Source organism: Camelina sativa, chromosome 12 (genome assembly GCF_030686135.1).
Source record: "Camelina sativa cultivar CO46 ecotype springtype chromosome 12, ASM3068613v1".
Lineage (NCBI taxonomy): Eukaryota > Viridiplantae > Streptophyta > Magnoliopsida > Brassicales > Brassicaceae > Camelina > Camelina sativa.
In genome coordinates, this window is record NC_141891.1 from 31134984 (window position 1) to 31147705 (window position 12722).

General features: G+C 44.9%; 20 non-coding genes and 5 pseudogenes across 20 annotated transcripts; all 25 read left to right on the forward strand.

Moving 5' to 3' along the window:
* The first annotated feature begins 338 nt into the window (after positions 1-338).
* LOC147931428 (5S ribosomal RNA) lies at positions 339-457 on the forward strand. Its single transcript, XR_015576301.1, has one exon. It is a non-coding gene; the product is annotated as a 5S ribosomal RNA (ribosomal RNA).
* Positions 458-847: 390 nt separating this feature from the next.
* LOC147931429 (5S ribosomal RNA) lies at positions 848-966 on the forward strand. The gene has a single exon (XR_015576407.1). It is a non-coding gene; the product is annotated as a 5S ribosomal RNA (ribosomal RNA).
* Positions 967-1355: 389 nt separating this feature from the next.
* Positions 1356-1474, forward strand: LOC147931430 (5S ribosomal RNA). The gene has a single exon (XR_015576302.1). It is a non-coding gene; the product is annotated as a 5S ribosomal RNA (ribosomal RNA).
* Positions 1475-1861: 387 nt separating this feature from the next.
* LOC147931431 (5S ribosomal RNA) lies at positions 1862-1980 on the forward strand. Its single transcript, XR_015576464.1, has one exon. It is a non-coding gene; the product is annotated as a 5S ribosomal RNA (ribosomal RNA).
* A 388-nt stretch (positions 1981-2368) lies between these two features.
* Positions 2369-2487, forward strand: LOC147931432 (5S ribosomal RNA). The gene has a single exon (XR_015576408.1). It is a non-coding gene; the product is annotated as a 5S ribosomal RNA (ribosomal RNA).
* A 387-nt stretch (positions 2488-2874) lies between these two features.
* LOC147931433 (5S ribosomal RNA) lies at positions 2875-2992 on the forward strand (annotated as a pseudogene).
* Positions 2993-3378: 386 nt separating this feature from the next.
* On the forward strand, positions 3379-3497 carry LOC147931434 (5S ribosomal RNA). Its single transcript, XR_015576409.1, has one exon. It is a non-coding gene; the product is annotated as a 5S ribosomal RNA (ribosomal RNA).
* A 389-nt stretch (positions 3498-3886) lies between these two features.
* Positions 3887-4004, forward strand: LOC147931435 (5S ribosomal RNA; annotated as a pseudogene).
* Positions 4005-4390: 386 nt separating this feature from the next.
* Positions 4391-4509, forward strand: LOC147931436 (5S ribosomal RNA). The gene has a single exon (XR_015576466.1). It is a non-coding gene; the product is annotated as a 5S ribosomal RNA (ribosomal RNA).
* Positions 4510-4896: 387 nt separating this feature from the next.
* On the forward strand, positions 4897-5015 carry LOC147931437 (5S ribosomal RNA). Its single transcript, XR_015576467.1, has one exon. It is a non-coding gene; the product is annotated as a 5S ribosomal RNA (ribosomal RNA).
* A 387-nt stretch (positions 5016-5402) lies between these two features.
* On the forward strand, positions 5403-5520 carry LOC147931438 (5S ribosomal RNA; annotated as a pseudogene).
* Positions 5521-5906: 386 nt separating this feature from the next.
* Positions 5907-6025, forward strand: LOC147931439 (5S ribosomal RNA). The gene has a single exon (XR_015576469.1). It is a non-coding gene; the product is annotated as a 5S ribosomal RNA (ribosomal RNA).
* Positions 6026-6413: 388 nt separating this feature from the next.
* LOC147931440 (5S ribosomal RNA) lies at positions 6414-6532 on the forward strand. The gene has a single exon (XR_015576412.1). It is a non-coding gene; the product is annotated as a 5S ribosomal RNA (ribosomal RNA).
* A 389-nt stretch (positions 6533-6921) lies between these two features.
* Positions 6922-7040, forward strand: LOC147931441 (5S ribosomal RNA). Its single transcript, XR_015576590.1, has one exon. It is a non-coding gene; the product is annotated as a 5S ribosomal RNA (ribosomal RNA).
* A 387-nt stretch (positions 7041-7427) lies between these two features.
* LOC147931442 (5S ribosomal RNA) lies at positions 7428-7546 on the forward strand. Its single transcript, XR_015576470.1, has one exon. It is a non-coding gene; the product is annotated as a 5S ribosomal RNA (ribosomal RNA).
* A 389-nt stretch (positions 7547-7935) lies between these two features.
* Positions 7936-8054, forward strand: LOC147931443 (5S ribosomal RNA). The gene has a single exon (XR_015576410.1). It is a non-coding gene; the product is annotated as a 5S ribosomal RNA (ribosomal RNA).
* Positions 8055-8443: 389 nt separating this feature from the next.
* LOC147931444 (5S ribosomal RNA) lies at positions 8444-8562 on the forward strand. Its single transcript, XR_015576591.1, has one exon. It is a non-coding gene; the product is annotated as a 5S ribosomal RNA (ribosomal RNA).
* Positions 8563-8949: 387 nt separating this feature from the next.
* On the forward strand, positions 8950-9068 carry LOC147931445 (5S ribosomal RNA). The gene has a single exon (XR_015576129.1). It is a non-coding gene; the product is annotated as a 5S ribosomal RNA (ribosomal RNA).
* A 399-nt stretch (positions 9069-9467) lies between these two features.
* LOC147931446 (5S ribosomal RNA) lies at positions 9468-9586 on the forward strand. The gene has a single exon (XR_015575669.1). It is a non-coding gene; the product is annotated as a 5S ribosomal RNA (ribosomal RNA).
* A 385-nt stretch (positions 9587-9971) lies between these two features.
* Positions 9972-10090, forward strand: LOC147931447 (5S ribosomal RNA). The gene has a single exon (XR_015576529.1). It is a non-coding gene; the product is annotated as a 5S ribosomal RNA (ribosomal RNA).
* Positions 10091-10478: 388 nt separating this feature from the next.
* LOC147931448 (5S ribosomal RNA) lies at positions 10479-10597 on the forward strand. The gene has a single exon (XR_015575670.1). It is a non-coding gene; the product is annotated as a 5S ribosomal RNA (ribosomal RNA).
* Positions 10598-10985: 388 nt separating this feature from the next.
* On the forward strand, positions 10986-11104 carry LOC147931449 (5S ribosomal RNA). The gene has a single exon (XR_015576471.1). It is a non-coding gene; the product is annotated as a 5S ribosomal RNA (ribosomal RNA).
* A 388-nt stretch (positions 11105-11492) lies between these two features.
* On the forward strand, positions 11493-11611 carry LOC147931450 (5S ribosomal RNA). The gene has a single exon (XR_015576233.1). It is a non-coding gene; the product is annotated as a 5S ribosomal RNA (ribosomal RNA).
* Positions 11612-11996: 385 nt separating this feature from the next.
* Positions 11997-12115, forward strand: LOC147931451 (5S ribosomal RNA; annotated as a pseudogene).
* A 388-nt stretch (positions 12116-12503) lies between these two features.
* Positions 12504-12621, forward strand: LOC147931452 (5S ribosomal RNA; annotated as a pseudogene).
* Positions 12622-12722: the final 101 nt, after the last annotated feature.

A 12722-nucleotide genomic window follows, 5' to 3' on the forward strand; every position in this document is an offset into this window, starting at 1 on the left:
AGAACGTCGTAACTTTCAGACCGTGAGGAACCATGCAACCCATAATACCTTTTTGAAAAGCCCCAAGAGAGCTTCTGGCAAGGCAATGGGTCTCCGTGCCATTGGACCATTCTCGAGGGCAGATTTTGACGTTTGAAGGCATTTAAGATGTTTTTTGTGATCCCGACACAATTAGTTACGGCTCCAAAACAGTGTTTGGACATGGTTATCGCTTGTTTTTCGACGTTGGAAGCATTTCCAAGGTGACTAAACCGGTCCGCATATCAAGTGGGACACACATCGAATGATCGATTCAGTTTTCAAAAAAGGATATATGCGATTGCATGGGATATACTAACGGATGCGATCATACAAGCACTAATGCACCGGATCCCATCAGAACTCCGCAGTTAAGCGTGCTTGGGCGAGAGTCGTACTAGGATGGGTGACCTCCCGGGAAATCCTCGTGTTGCATCCCTCCTCCTTTTTTTTTTTTTTTTTGGTTGTTTCGCAAGACTATAGTATATAGAGAACATCGTAACTTTCAGACCGTGAGGAACCATGCAACCCATAATACCTTTTTGAAAAGCCCCAAGAGAGCTTCTGGCAAGGCAATGGGTCTTCGTACCATTGGACCATTCTCAAGGGCAGATTTTGACGTTTGAAGGCATTTAAGATGTTTTTTTGTGATCCCGACACAATTAGTTACGGCTCCAAAACAGTGTTTGGACATGGTTATCGCTTGTTTTTCGACGTTGGAAGCATTTCCAAGGTGACTAAACCGGTCCGCATATCAAGTGGGACCCACATCGAATGATCCATTCAGTTTTCAAAAAAGGATATATGCGATTGCATGGGATATACTAACGGATGCGATCATACAAGCACTAATGCACCGGATCCCATCAGAACTCCGCAGTTAAGCGTGCTTGGGCGAGAGTCGTACTAAGATGGGTGACCTCCCGGGAAATCCTCGTGTTGCATCCCTCCCCCCCTTTTTTTTTTTTTTTGGTTGTTTCGCAAGACTATAGTACATAGAGAACGTCGTAACTTTCAGACCGTGAGGAACCATGCAACCCAAAATACCTTTTTGAAAAGCCCCAAGAGAGCTTCTGGCAAGGCAATGGGACTTCGTACCATTGGACCATTCTCGAGGGCAGATTTTGATGTTTGAAGGCATTTAAGATGTTTTTTTTTATCCCGACACAATTAGTTACGGCTTCAAAACAGTGTTTGGACATGGTTATTGCTTGTTTTTCGACGTTGGAAGCACGTCCAAGGTGACTAAACCGATCCGCATATCAAGTGGGACCCACATCGAATGATCCATTCAGTTTTCAAAAAAGGATATATGCGATTGCATGGGATATACTAACGGATGCGATCATACAAGCACTAATGCACCGGATCCCATCAGAACTCCGCAGTTAAGCGTGCTTGGGCGAGAGTCGTACTAGGATGGGTGACCTCCCGGGAAATCCTCGTGTTGCATCCCTCCTCCTTTTTTTTTTTTTTGGTTGTTTCGCAAGACTATAGTATATAGAGAACGTCGTAACTTTCAGACCGTGAGGAACCATGCAACCCATAATACCTTTTTGAAAAGCCCCAAGAGAGCTTCTGGCAAGGCAATGGGTCTTTGTGCCATTGGACCATTCTCGAGGGCAGATTTTGACGTTTGAAGGCATTTAAGATGTTTTTTTGTGATCCCGACACAATTAGTTACGGCTCCAAAACAGTGTTTGGACATGGTTATCGCTTGTTTTTCGACGTTGGAAGCATTTCCAAGGTGACTAAACCGGTCCGCATATCAAGTGGGACACACATCGAATGATCCATTCAGTTTTCAAAAAAGGATATATGCGATTGCATGGGATATACTAACGGATGCAATCATACAAGCACTAATGCACCGGATCCCATCAGAACTCCGCAGTTAAGCGTGCTTGGGCGAGAGTCGTACTAGGATGGGTGACCTCCCGGGAAATCCTCGTGTTGCATCCCTCCTCCTTTTTTTTTTTTTTTGGTTGTTTCGCAAGACTATAGTATATAGAGAACATCGTAACTTTCAGACCGTGAGGAACCATGCAACCCATAATACCTTTTTGAAAAGCCCCAAGAGAGCTTCTGGCAAGGCAATGGGTCTTCGTACCATTGGACCATTCTCGAGGGCAGATTTTGACGTTTGAAGGCATTTAAGATGTTTTTTTGTGATCCCGACACAATTAGTTACGGCTCCAAAACAGTGTTTGGACATGGTTATCGCTTGTTTTTCGACGTTGGAAGCATTTCCAAGGTGACTAAACCGGTCCGCATATCAAGTGGGACACACATCGAATGATCCATTCAGTTTTCAAAAAAGGATATATGCGATTGCATGGGATATACTGACGGATGCGATCATACAAGCACTAATGCACCGGATCCCATCAGAACTCCGCAGTTAAGCGTGCTTGGGCGAGAGTCGTACTAAGATGGGTGACCTCCCGGGAAATCCTCGTGTTGCATCCCTCCTCCTTTTTTTTTTTTTTTGGTTGTTTCGCAAGACTGTAGTACATAGAGAACGTCGTAACTTTCAGACCGTGAGGAACCATGCAACCCATAATACCTTTTTGAAAAGCCCCAAGAGAGCTTCTGGCAAGGCAATGGGTCTTCGTACCATTGGACCATTCTCAAGGGCAGATTTTGACGTTTGAAGGCATTTAAGATGTTTTTTTGTGATCCGACACAATTAGTTACGGCTCCAAAACAGTGTTTGGACATGGTTATCGCTTGTTTTTCGACGTTGGAAGCATTTCCAAGGTGACTAAACCGGTCCGCATATCAAGTGGGACCCACATCGAATGATCCATTCAGTTTTCAAAAAAGGATATATGCGATTGCATGGGATATACTAACGGATGCGATCATACCAGCACTAATGCACCGGATCCCATCAGAACTCCGCAGTTAAGCGTGCTTGGGCGAGAGTCGACTAGGATGGGTGACCTCCCGGGAAGTCCTCGTGTTGCATCCCTCCCCCCTTTTTTTTTTTTTGGTTGTTTCGCAAGACTATAGTATATAGAGAACGTCGTAACTTTCAGACCGTGAGGAACCATGCAACCCATAATACCTTTTTGAAAAGCCCCAAGAGAGCTTCTGGCAAGGCAATGGGTCTCCGTGCCATTGGACCATTCTCGAGGGCAGATTTTGACGTTTGAAGGCATTTAAGATGTTTTTTGTGATCCCGACACAATTAGTTACGGCTCCAAAACAGTGTTTGGACATGGTTATCGCTTGTTTTTCGACGTTGGAAGCATTTCCAAGGTGACTAAACCGGTCCGCATATCAAGTGGGACACACATCGAATGATCCATTCAGTTTTCAAAAAAGGATATATGCGATTGCATGGGATATACTAACGGATGCGATCATACAAGCACTAATGCACCGGATCCCATCAGAACTCCGCAGTTAAGCGTGCTTGGGCGAGAGTCGTACTAAGATGGGTGACCTCCCGGGAAATCCTCGTGTTGCATCCCTCCTCCTTTTTTTTTTTTTTTTTGGTTGTTTCGCAAGACTATAGTACATAGAGAACGTCGTAACTTTCAGACCGTGAGGAACCATGCAACCCATAATACCTTTTTGAAAAGCCCCAAGAGAGCTTCTGGCAAGGCAATGGGTCTTCGTACCATTGGACCATTCTCAAGGGCAGATTTTGACGTTTGAAGGCATTTAAGATGTTTTTTGTGATCCCGACACAATTAGTTACGGCTCCAAAACAGTGTTTGGACATGGTTATCGCTTGTTTTTCGACGTTGGAAGCATTTCCAAGGTGACTAAACCGGTCCGCATATCAAGTGGGACCCACATCGAATGATCCATTCAGTTTTCAAAAAAGGATATATGCGATTGCATGGGATATACTAACGGATGCGATCATACCAGCACTAATGCACCGGATCCCATCAGAACTCCGCAGTTAAGCGTGCTTGGGCGAGAGTCGACTAGGATGGGTGACCTCCCGGGAAGTCCTCGTGTTGCATCCCTCCCCCCCTTTTTTTTTTTTGGTTGTTTCGCAAGACTATAGTACATAGAGAACGTCGTAACTTTCAGACCGTGAGGAACCATGCAACCCAAAATACCTTTTTGAAAAGCCCCAAGAGATCTTCTGGCAAGGAAATGGGACTTCGTACCATTGGACCATTCTCGAGGGCAGATTTTGATGTTTGAAGGCATTTAAGATGTTTTTTTTTATCCCGACACAATTAGTTACGGCTTCAAAACAGTGTTTGGACATGGTTATTGCTTGTTTTTCGACGTTGGAAGCACGTCCAAGGTGACTAAACCGATCCGCATATCAAGTGGGACCCACATCGAATGATCCATTCAGTTTTCAAAAAAGGATATATGCGATTGCATGGGATATACTAACGGATGCAATCATACAAGCACTAATGCACCGGATCCCATCAGAACTCCGCAGTTAAGCGTGCTTGGGCGAGAGTCGTACTAGGATGGGTGACCTCCCGGGAAATCCTCGTGTTGCATCCCTCCTCCTTTTTTTTTTTTTTGGTTGTTTCGCAAGACTATAGTATATAGAGAACGTCGTAACTTTCAGACCGTGAGGAACCATGCAACCCATAATACCTTTTTGAAAAGCCCCAAGAGAGCTTCTGGCAAGGCAATGGGTCTTTGTGCCATTGGACCATTCTCGAGGGCAGATTTTGACGTTTGAAGGCATTTAAGATGTTTTTTTGTGATCCCGACACAATTAGTTACGGCTCCAAAACAGTGTTTGGACATGGTTATCGCTTGTTTTTCGACGTTGGAAGCATTTCCAAGGTGACTAAACCGGTCCGCATATCAAGTGGGACACACATCGAATGATCCATTCAGTTTTCAAAAAAGGATATATGCGATTGCATGGGATATACTAACGGATGCAATCATACAAGCACTAATGCACCGGATCCCATCAGAACTCCGCAGTTAAGCGTGCTTGGGCGAGAGTCGTACTAGGATGGGTGACCTCCCGGGAAATCCTCGTGTTGCATCCCTCCTCCTTTTTTTTTTTTTTGGTTGTTTCGCAAGACTATAGTATATAGAGAACGTCGTAACTTTCAGACCGTGAGGAACCATGCAACCCATAATACCTTTTTGAAAAGCCCCAAGAGAGCTTCTGGCAAGGCAATGGGTCTTCGTGCCATTGGACCATTCTCGAGGGCAGATTTTGACGTTTGAAGGCATTTAAGATGTTTTTTTGTGATCCCGACACAATTAGTTACGGCTCCAAAACAGTGTTTGGACATGGTTATCGCTTGTTTTTCGACGTTGGAAGCATTTCCAAGGTGACTAAACCGGTCCGCATATCAAGTGGGACCCACATCGAATGATCCATTCAGTTTTCAAAAAAGGATATATGCGATTGCATGGGATATACTAACGGATGCGATCATACCAGCACTAATGCACCGGATCCCATCAGAACTCCGCAGTTAAGCGTGCTTGGGCGAGAGTCGACTAGGATGGGTGACCTCCCGGGAAGTCCTCGTGTTGCATCCCTCCCCCCTTTTTTTTTTTTTGGTTGTTTCGCAAGACTATAGTACATAGAGAACGTCGTAACTTTCAGACCGTGAGGAACCATGCAACCCATAATACCTTTTTGAAAAGCCCCAAGAGATCTTCTGGCAAGGAAATGGGACTTCGTACCATTGGACCATTCTCGAGGGCAGATTTTGATGTTTGAAGGCATTTAAGATGTTTTTTTTTATCCCGACACAATTAGTTACGGCTTCAAAACAGTGTTTGGACATGGTTATTGCTTGTTTTTCGACGTTGGAAGCACGTCCAAGGTGACTAAACCGATCCGCATATCAAGTGGGACCCACATCGAATGATCCATTCAGTTTTCAAAAAAGGATATATGCGATTGCATGGGATATACTAACGGATGCAATCATACAAGCACTAATGCACCGGATCCCATCAGAACTCCGCAGTTAAGCGTGCTTGGGCGAGAGTCGTACTAGGATGGGTGACCTCCCGGGAAATCCTCGTGTTGCATCCCTCCTCCTTTTTTTTTTTTTTTGGTTGTTTCGCAAGACTATAGTATATAGAGAACGTCGTAACTTTCAGACCGTGAGGAACCATGCAACCCATAATACCTTTTTGAAAAGCCCCAAGAGAGCTTCTGGCAAGGCAATGGGTCTTCGTGCCATTGGACCATTCTCGAGGGCAGATTTTGACGTTTGAAGGCATTTAAGATGTTTTTTTGTGATCCCGACACAATTAGTTACGGCTCCAAAACAGTGTTTGGACATGGTTATCGCTTGTTTTTCGACGTTGGAAGCATTTCCAAGGTGACTAAACCGGTCCGCATATCAAGTGGGACACACATCGAATGATCCATTCAGTTTTCAAAAAAGGATATATGCGATTGCATGGGATATACTAACGGATGCGATCATACAAGCACTAATGCACCGGATCCCATCAGAACTCCGCAGTTAAGCGTGCTTGGGCGTGAGTCGTACTAAGATGGGTGACCTCCCGGGAAATCCTCGTGTTGCATCCCTCCTCCTTTTTTTTTTTTTTTTGGTTGTTTCGCAAGACTATAGTACATAGAGAACGTCGTAACTTTCAGACCGTGAGGAACCATGCAACCCATAATACCTTTTTGAAAAGCCCCAAGAGAGCTTCTGGCAAGGCAATGGGTCTTCGTACCATTGGACCATTCTCGAGGGCAGATTTTGACGTTTGAAGGCATTTAAGATGTTTTTTTGTGATCCCGACACAATTAGTTACGGCTCCAAAACAGTGTTTGGACATGGTTATCGCTTGTTTTTCGACGTTGGAAGCATTTCCAAGGTGACTAAACCGATCCGCATATCAAGTGGGACCCACATCGAATGATCCATTCAGTTTTCAAAAAAGGATATATGCGATTGCATGGGATATACTAACGTATGCGATCATACAAGCACTAATGCACCGGATCCCATCAGAACTCCGCAGTTAAGCGTGCTTGGGCGAGAGTCGTACTAGGATGGGTGACCTCCCGGGAAGTCCTCGTGTTGCATCCCTCCCCCTTTTTTTTTTTTTTTGGTTGTTTCGCAAGAATATAGTACATAGAGAACGTCGTAACTTTCAGACCGTGAGGAACCACGCAACCCATAATACCTTTTGGAAAAGCCCGAAGAGAGCTTCTGGCAAGGCAATGGGTCTTTGTGCCATTGGACCATTCTCGAGGGCAGATTTGGACGTTTGAAGGCATTTAAGATGTTTTTTTTTATCCTGACACAATTAGTTACGGCTCCAAAACAGTGTTTGGACATGGTTATCGCTTGTTTTTTGACGTTGGAAGCACGTCCAAGGTGACTAAACCGATCCGCATATCAAGTGGGACCCACATCGAATGATCCATTCAGTTTTCAAAAAAGGATATATGCGATTGCATGGGATATACTAACGGATGCAATCATACAAGCACTAATGCACCGGATCCCATCAGAACTCCGCAGTTAAGCGTGCTTGGGCGAGAGTCGTACTAGGATGGGTGACCTCCCGGGAAATCCTCGTGTTGCATCCCTCCTCCTTTTTTTTTTTTTTTTGGTTGTTTCGCAAGACTATAGTATATAGAGAACGTCGTAACTTTCAGACCGTGAGGAACCATGCAACCCATAATACCTTTTTGAAAAGCCCCAAGAGAGCTTCTGGCAAGGCAATGGGTCTTCGTGCCATTGGACCATTCTCGAGGGCAGATTTTGACGTTTGAAGGCATTTAAGATGTTTTTTTGTGATCCCGACACAATTAGTTACGGCTCCAAAACAGTGTTTGGACATGGTTATCGCTTGTTTTTCGACGTTGGAAGCATTTCCAAGGTGACTAAACCGGTCCGCATATCAAGTGGGACACACATCGAATGATCCATTCAGTTTTCAAAAAAGGATATATGCGATTGCATGGGATATACTAACGGATGCGATCATACAAGCACTAATGCACCGGATCCCATCAGAACTCCGCAGTTAAGCGTGCTTGGGCGAGAGTCGTACTAAGATGGGTGACCTCCCGGGAAATCCTCGTGTTGCATCCCTCCTCCTTTTTTTTTTTTTTTTGGTTGTTTCGCAAGACTATAGTACATAGAGAACGTCGTAACTTTCAGACCGTGAGGAACCATGCAACCCATAATACCTTTTTGAAAAGCCCCAAGAGAGCTTCTGGCAAGGCAATGGGTCTTCGTACCATTGGACCATTCTCGAGGGCAGATTTTGACGTTTGAAGGCATTTAAGATGTTTTTTTGTGATCCCGACACAATTAGTTACGGCTCCAAAACAGTGTTTGGACATGGTTATCGCTTGTTTTTCGACGTTGGAAGCATTTCCAAGGTGACTAAACCGATCCGCATATCAAGTGGGACCCACATCGAATGATCCATTCAGTTTTCAAAAAAGGATATATGCGATTGCATGGGATATACTAACGTATGCGATCATACAAGCACTAATGCACCGGATCCCATCAGAACTCCGCAGTTAAGCGTGCTTGGGCGAGAGTCGTACTAGGATGGGTGACCTCCCGGGAAGTCCTCGTGTTGCATCCCTCCCCCTTTTTTTTTTTTTTTGGTTGTTTCGCAAGAATATAGTACATAGAGAACGTCGTAACTTTCAGACCGTGAGGAACCACGCAACCCATAATACCTTTTGGAAAAGCCCGAAGAGAGCTTCTGGCAAGGCAATGGGTCTTCGTGCCATTGGACCATTCTCGAGGGCAGATTTGGACGTTTGAAGGCATTTAAGATGTTTTTTTTTATCCTGACACAATTAGTTACGGCTCCAAAACAGTGTTTGGACATGGTTATCGCTTGTTTTTTGACGTTGGAAGCACGTCCAAGGTGACTAAACCGATCCGCATATCAAGTGGGACCCACATCGAATGATCCATTCAGTTTTCAAAAAAGGATATATGCGATTGCATGGGATATACTAACGGATGCAATCATACAAGCACTAATGCACCGGATCCCATCAGAACTCCGCAGTTAAGCGTGCTTGGGCGAGAGTAGTACTAGGATGGGTGACCTCCCGGGAAGTCCTCGTGTTGCATCCCTCCCTCCCCCCCCCCCCCCTTTTTTTTTTTTTGGTTGTTTCCCAAGACTATAGTACATAGAGAACGTCGTAACTTTCAGACCGTGAGGAACCACGCAACCCATAATACCTTTTTGAAAAGCCCCAAGAGAGCTTCTGGTAAGGCAATGGGTCTTCGTACCATTGGACCATTCTCGAGGGCAGATTTTGACGTTTGAAGGCATTTAAGATGTTTTTTTGTGATCCCGACACAATTAGTTACGGCTCCAAAACTGTGTTTGGACATGGTTATCGCTTGTTTTTCGACGTTGGAAGCATTTCCAAGGTGACTAAACCGGTCCGCATATCAAGTGGGACACACATCGAATGATCCATTCAGTTTTCAAAAAAGGATATATGCCATTGCATGGGATATACTAACGGATGCGATCATACCAGCACTAATGCACCGGATCCCATCAGAACTCCGCAGTTAAGCGTGCTTGGGCGAGAGTCGTACTAGGATGGGTGACCTCCCGGGAAGTCCTCGTGTTGCATCCCTCCCCCTTTTTTTTTGTTTGGTTGTTTCGCAAGACTATAGTACATAGAGAACGTCGTAACTTTCAGACCGTGAGGAACCATGCAACCCATAATACCTTTTTGAAAAGCCCCAAGAGATCTCCTGGCAAGGAAATGGGACTTCGTACCATTGGACCATTCTCGAGGGCAGATTTTGACGTTTGAAGGCATTTAAGATGTTTTTTTTTATCCCGACACAATTAGTTACGGCTCCAAAACAGTGTTTGGACATGGTTATCGCTTGTTTTTCGACGTTGGAAGCACGTCCAAGGTGACTAAACCGATCCGCATATCAAGTGGGACCCACATCGAATGATCCATTCAGTTTTCAAAAAAGGATATATGCGATTGCATGGGATATACTAACGGATGCGATCATACAAGCACTAATGCACCGGATCCCATCAGAACTCCGCAGTTAAGCGTGCTTGGGCGAGAGTCGTACTAAGATGGGTGACCTCCCGGGAAATGCTCGTGTTGCATCCCTCCTCCTTTTTTTTTTTTTTTGGTTGTTTCGCAAGACTATAGTACATAGAGAACGTCGTAACTATCAGACCGTGAGGAACCATGCAACCCATAATACCTTTTTGAAAAGCCCCAAGAGAGCTTCTGGCAAGGCAATGGGTCTTCGTACCATTGGACCATTCTCGAGGGCAGATTTTGACGTTTGAAGGCATTTAAGATGTTTTTTTGTGATCCCGACACAATTAGTTACGGCTCCAAAACAGTGTTTGGACATGGTTATCGCTTGTTTTTCGACGTTGGAAGCATTTCCAAGGTGACTAAACCGGTCCGCATATCAAGTGGGACCCACATCGAATGATCCATTCAGTTTTCAAAAAAGGATATATGCGATTGCATGGGATATACTAACGGATGCGATCATACCAGCACTAATGCACCGGATCCCATCAGAACTCCGCAGTTAAGCGTGCTTGGGCGAGAGTCGTACTAGGATGGGTGACCTCCCGGGAAGTCCTCGTGTTGCATCCCTCCCCCTTTTTTTTTTTTTTTGGTTGTTTCGCAAGAATATAGTACATAGAGAACGTCGTAACTTTCAGACCGTGAGGAACCACGCAACCCATAATACCTTTTGGAAAAGCCCGAAGAGAGCTTCTGGCAAGGCAATGGGTCTTCGTGCCATTGGACCATTCTCGAGGGCAGATTTGGACGTTTGAAGGCATTTAAGATGTTTTTTTTTTATCCCGACACAATTAGTTACGGCTCCAAAACAGTGTTTGGACATGGTTATCGCTTGTTTTTTGACGTTGGAAGCACGTCCAAGGTGACTAAACCGATCCGCATATCAAGTGGGACCCACATCGAATGATCCATTCAGTTTTCAAAAAAGGATATATGCGATTGCATGGGATATACTAACGGATGCAATCATACAAGCACTAATGCACCGGATCCCATCAGAACTCCGCAGTTAAGCGTGCTTGGGCGAGAGTCGTACTAGGATGGGTGACCTCCCGGGAAATCCTCGTGTTGCATCCCTCCTCCTTTTTTTTTTTTTTTGGTTGTTTCGCAAGACTATAGTATATAGAGAACGTCGTAACTTTCAGACCGTGAGGAACCATGCAACCCATAATACCTTTTTGAAAAGCCCCAAGAGAGCTTCTGGCAAGGCAATCGGTCTTCGTACCATTGGACCATTCTCGAGGGCAGATTTTGACGTTTGAAGGCATTTAAGATGTTTTTTTGTGATCCCGACACAATTAGTTACGGCTCCAAAACTGTGTTTGGACATGGTTATCGCTTGTTTTTCGACGTTGGAAGCATTTCCAAGGTGACTAAACCGGTCCGCATATCAAGTGGGACACACATCGAATGATCCATTCAGTTTTCAAAAAAGGATATATGCCATTGCATGGGATATACTAACGGATGCGATCATACCAGCACTAATGCACCGGATCCCATCAGAACTCCGCAGTTAAGCGTGCTTGGGCGAGAGTCGTACTAGGATGGGTGACCTCCCGGGATGTCCTCGTGTTGCATCCCTCCCCCTTTTTTTTTTTTTGGTTGTTTCGCAAGACTATAGTACATAGAGAACGTCGTAACTTTCAGACCGTGAGGAACCATGCAACCCATAATACCTTTTTGAAAAGCCCCAAGAGATCTCCTGGCAAGGAAATGGGACTTCGTACCATTGGACCATTCTCGAGGGCAGATTTTGACGTTTGAAGGCATTTAAGATGTTTTTTTTTATCCCGACACAATTAGTTACGGCTCCAAAACAGTGTTTGGACATGGTTATCGCTTGTTTTTCGATGTTGGAAGCACGTCCAAGGTGACTAAACCGATTCGCATATCAAGTGGGACCCACATCGAATGATCCATTCAGTTTTCAAAAAAGGATATATGCGATTGCATGGGATATACTAACGGATGCGATCATACAAGCACTAATGCACCGGATCCCATCAGAACTCCGCAATTAAGCGTGCTTGGGCGAGAGTCGTACTAGGATGGGTGACCTCCCGGGAAATACTCGTGTTGCATCCCTCCTCCTTTTTTTTTTTTTTTGGTTGTTTCGCAAGACTATAGTACATAGAGAACGTCGTAACTTTCAGACCGTGAGGAACCATGCAACCCATAATACCTTTTTGAAAAGCCCCAAGAGAGCTTCTGGCAAGGCAATGGGTCTTCGTACCATTGGACCATTCTCGAGGGCAGATTTTGACGTTTGAAGGCATTTAAGATGTTTTTTGGTGATCCCGACACAATTAGTTACGGCTCCAAAACAGTGTTTGGACATGCTTATCGCTTGTTTTTCGACGTTGGAAGCATTTCCAAGGTGACTAAACCGGTCCGCATATCAAGTGGGACCCACATCGAATGATCCATTCAGTTTTCAAAAAAGGATATATGCGATTGCATGGGATATACTAACGGATGCGATCATACCAGCACTAATGCACCGGATCCCATCAGAACTCCGCAGTTAAGCGTGCTTGGGCGAGAGTCGACTAGGATGGGTGACCTCCCGGGAAGTCCTCGTGTTGCATCCCTCCCCCCTTTTTTTTTTTTTGGTTGTTTCGCAAGACTATAGTACATAGAGAACGTCGTAACTTTCAGACCGTGAGGAACCATGCAACCCATAATACCTTTT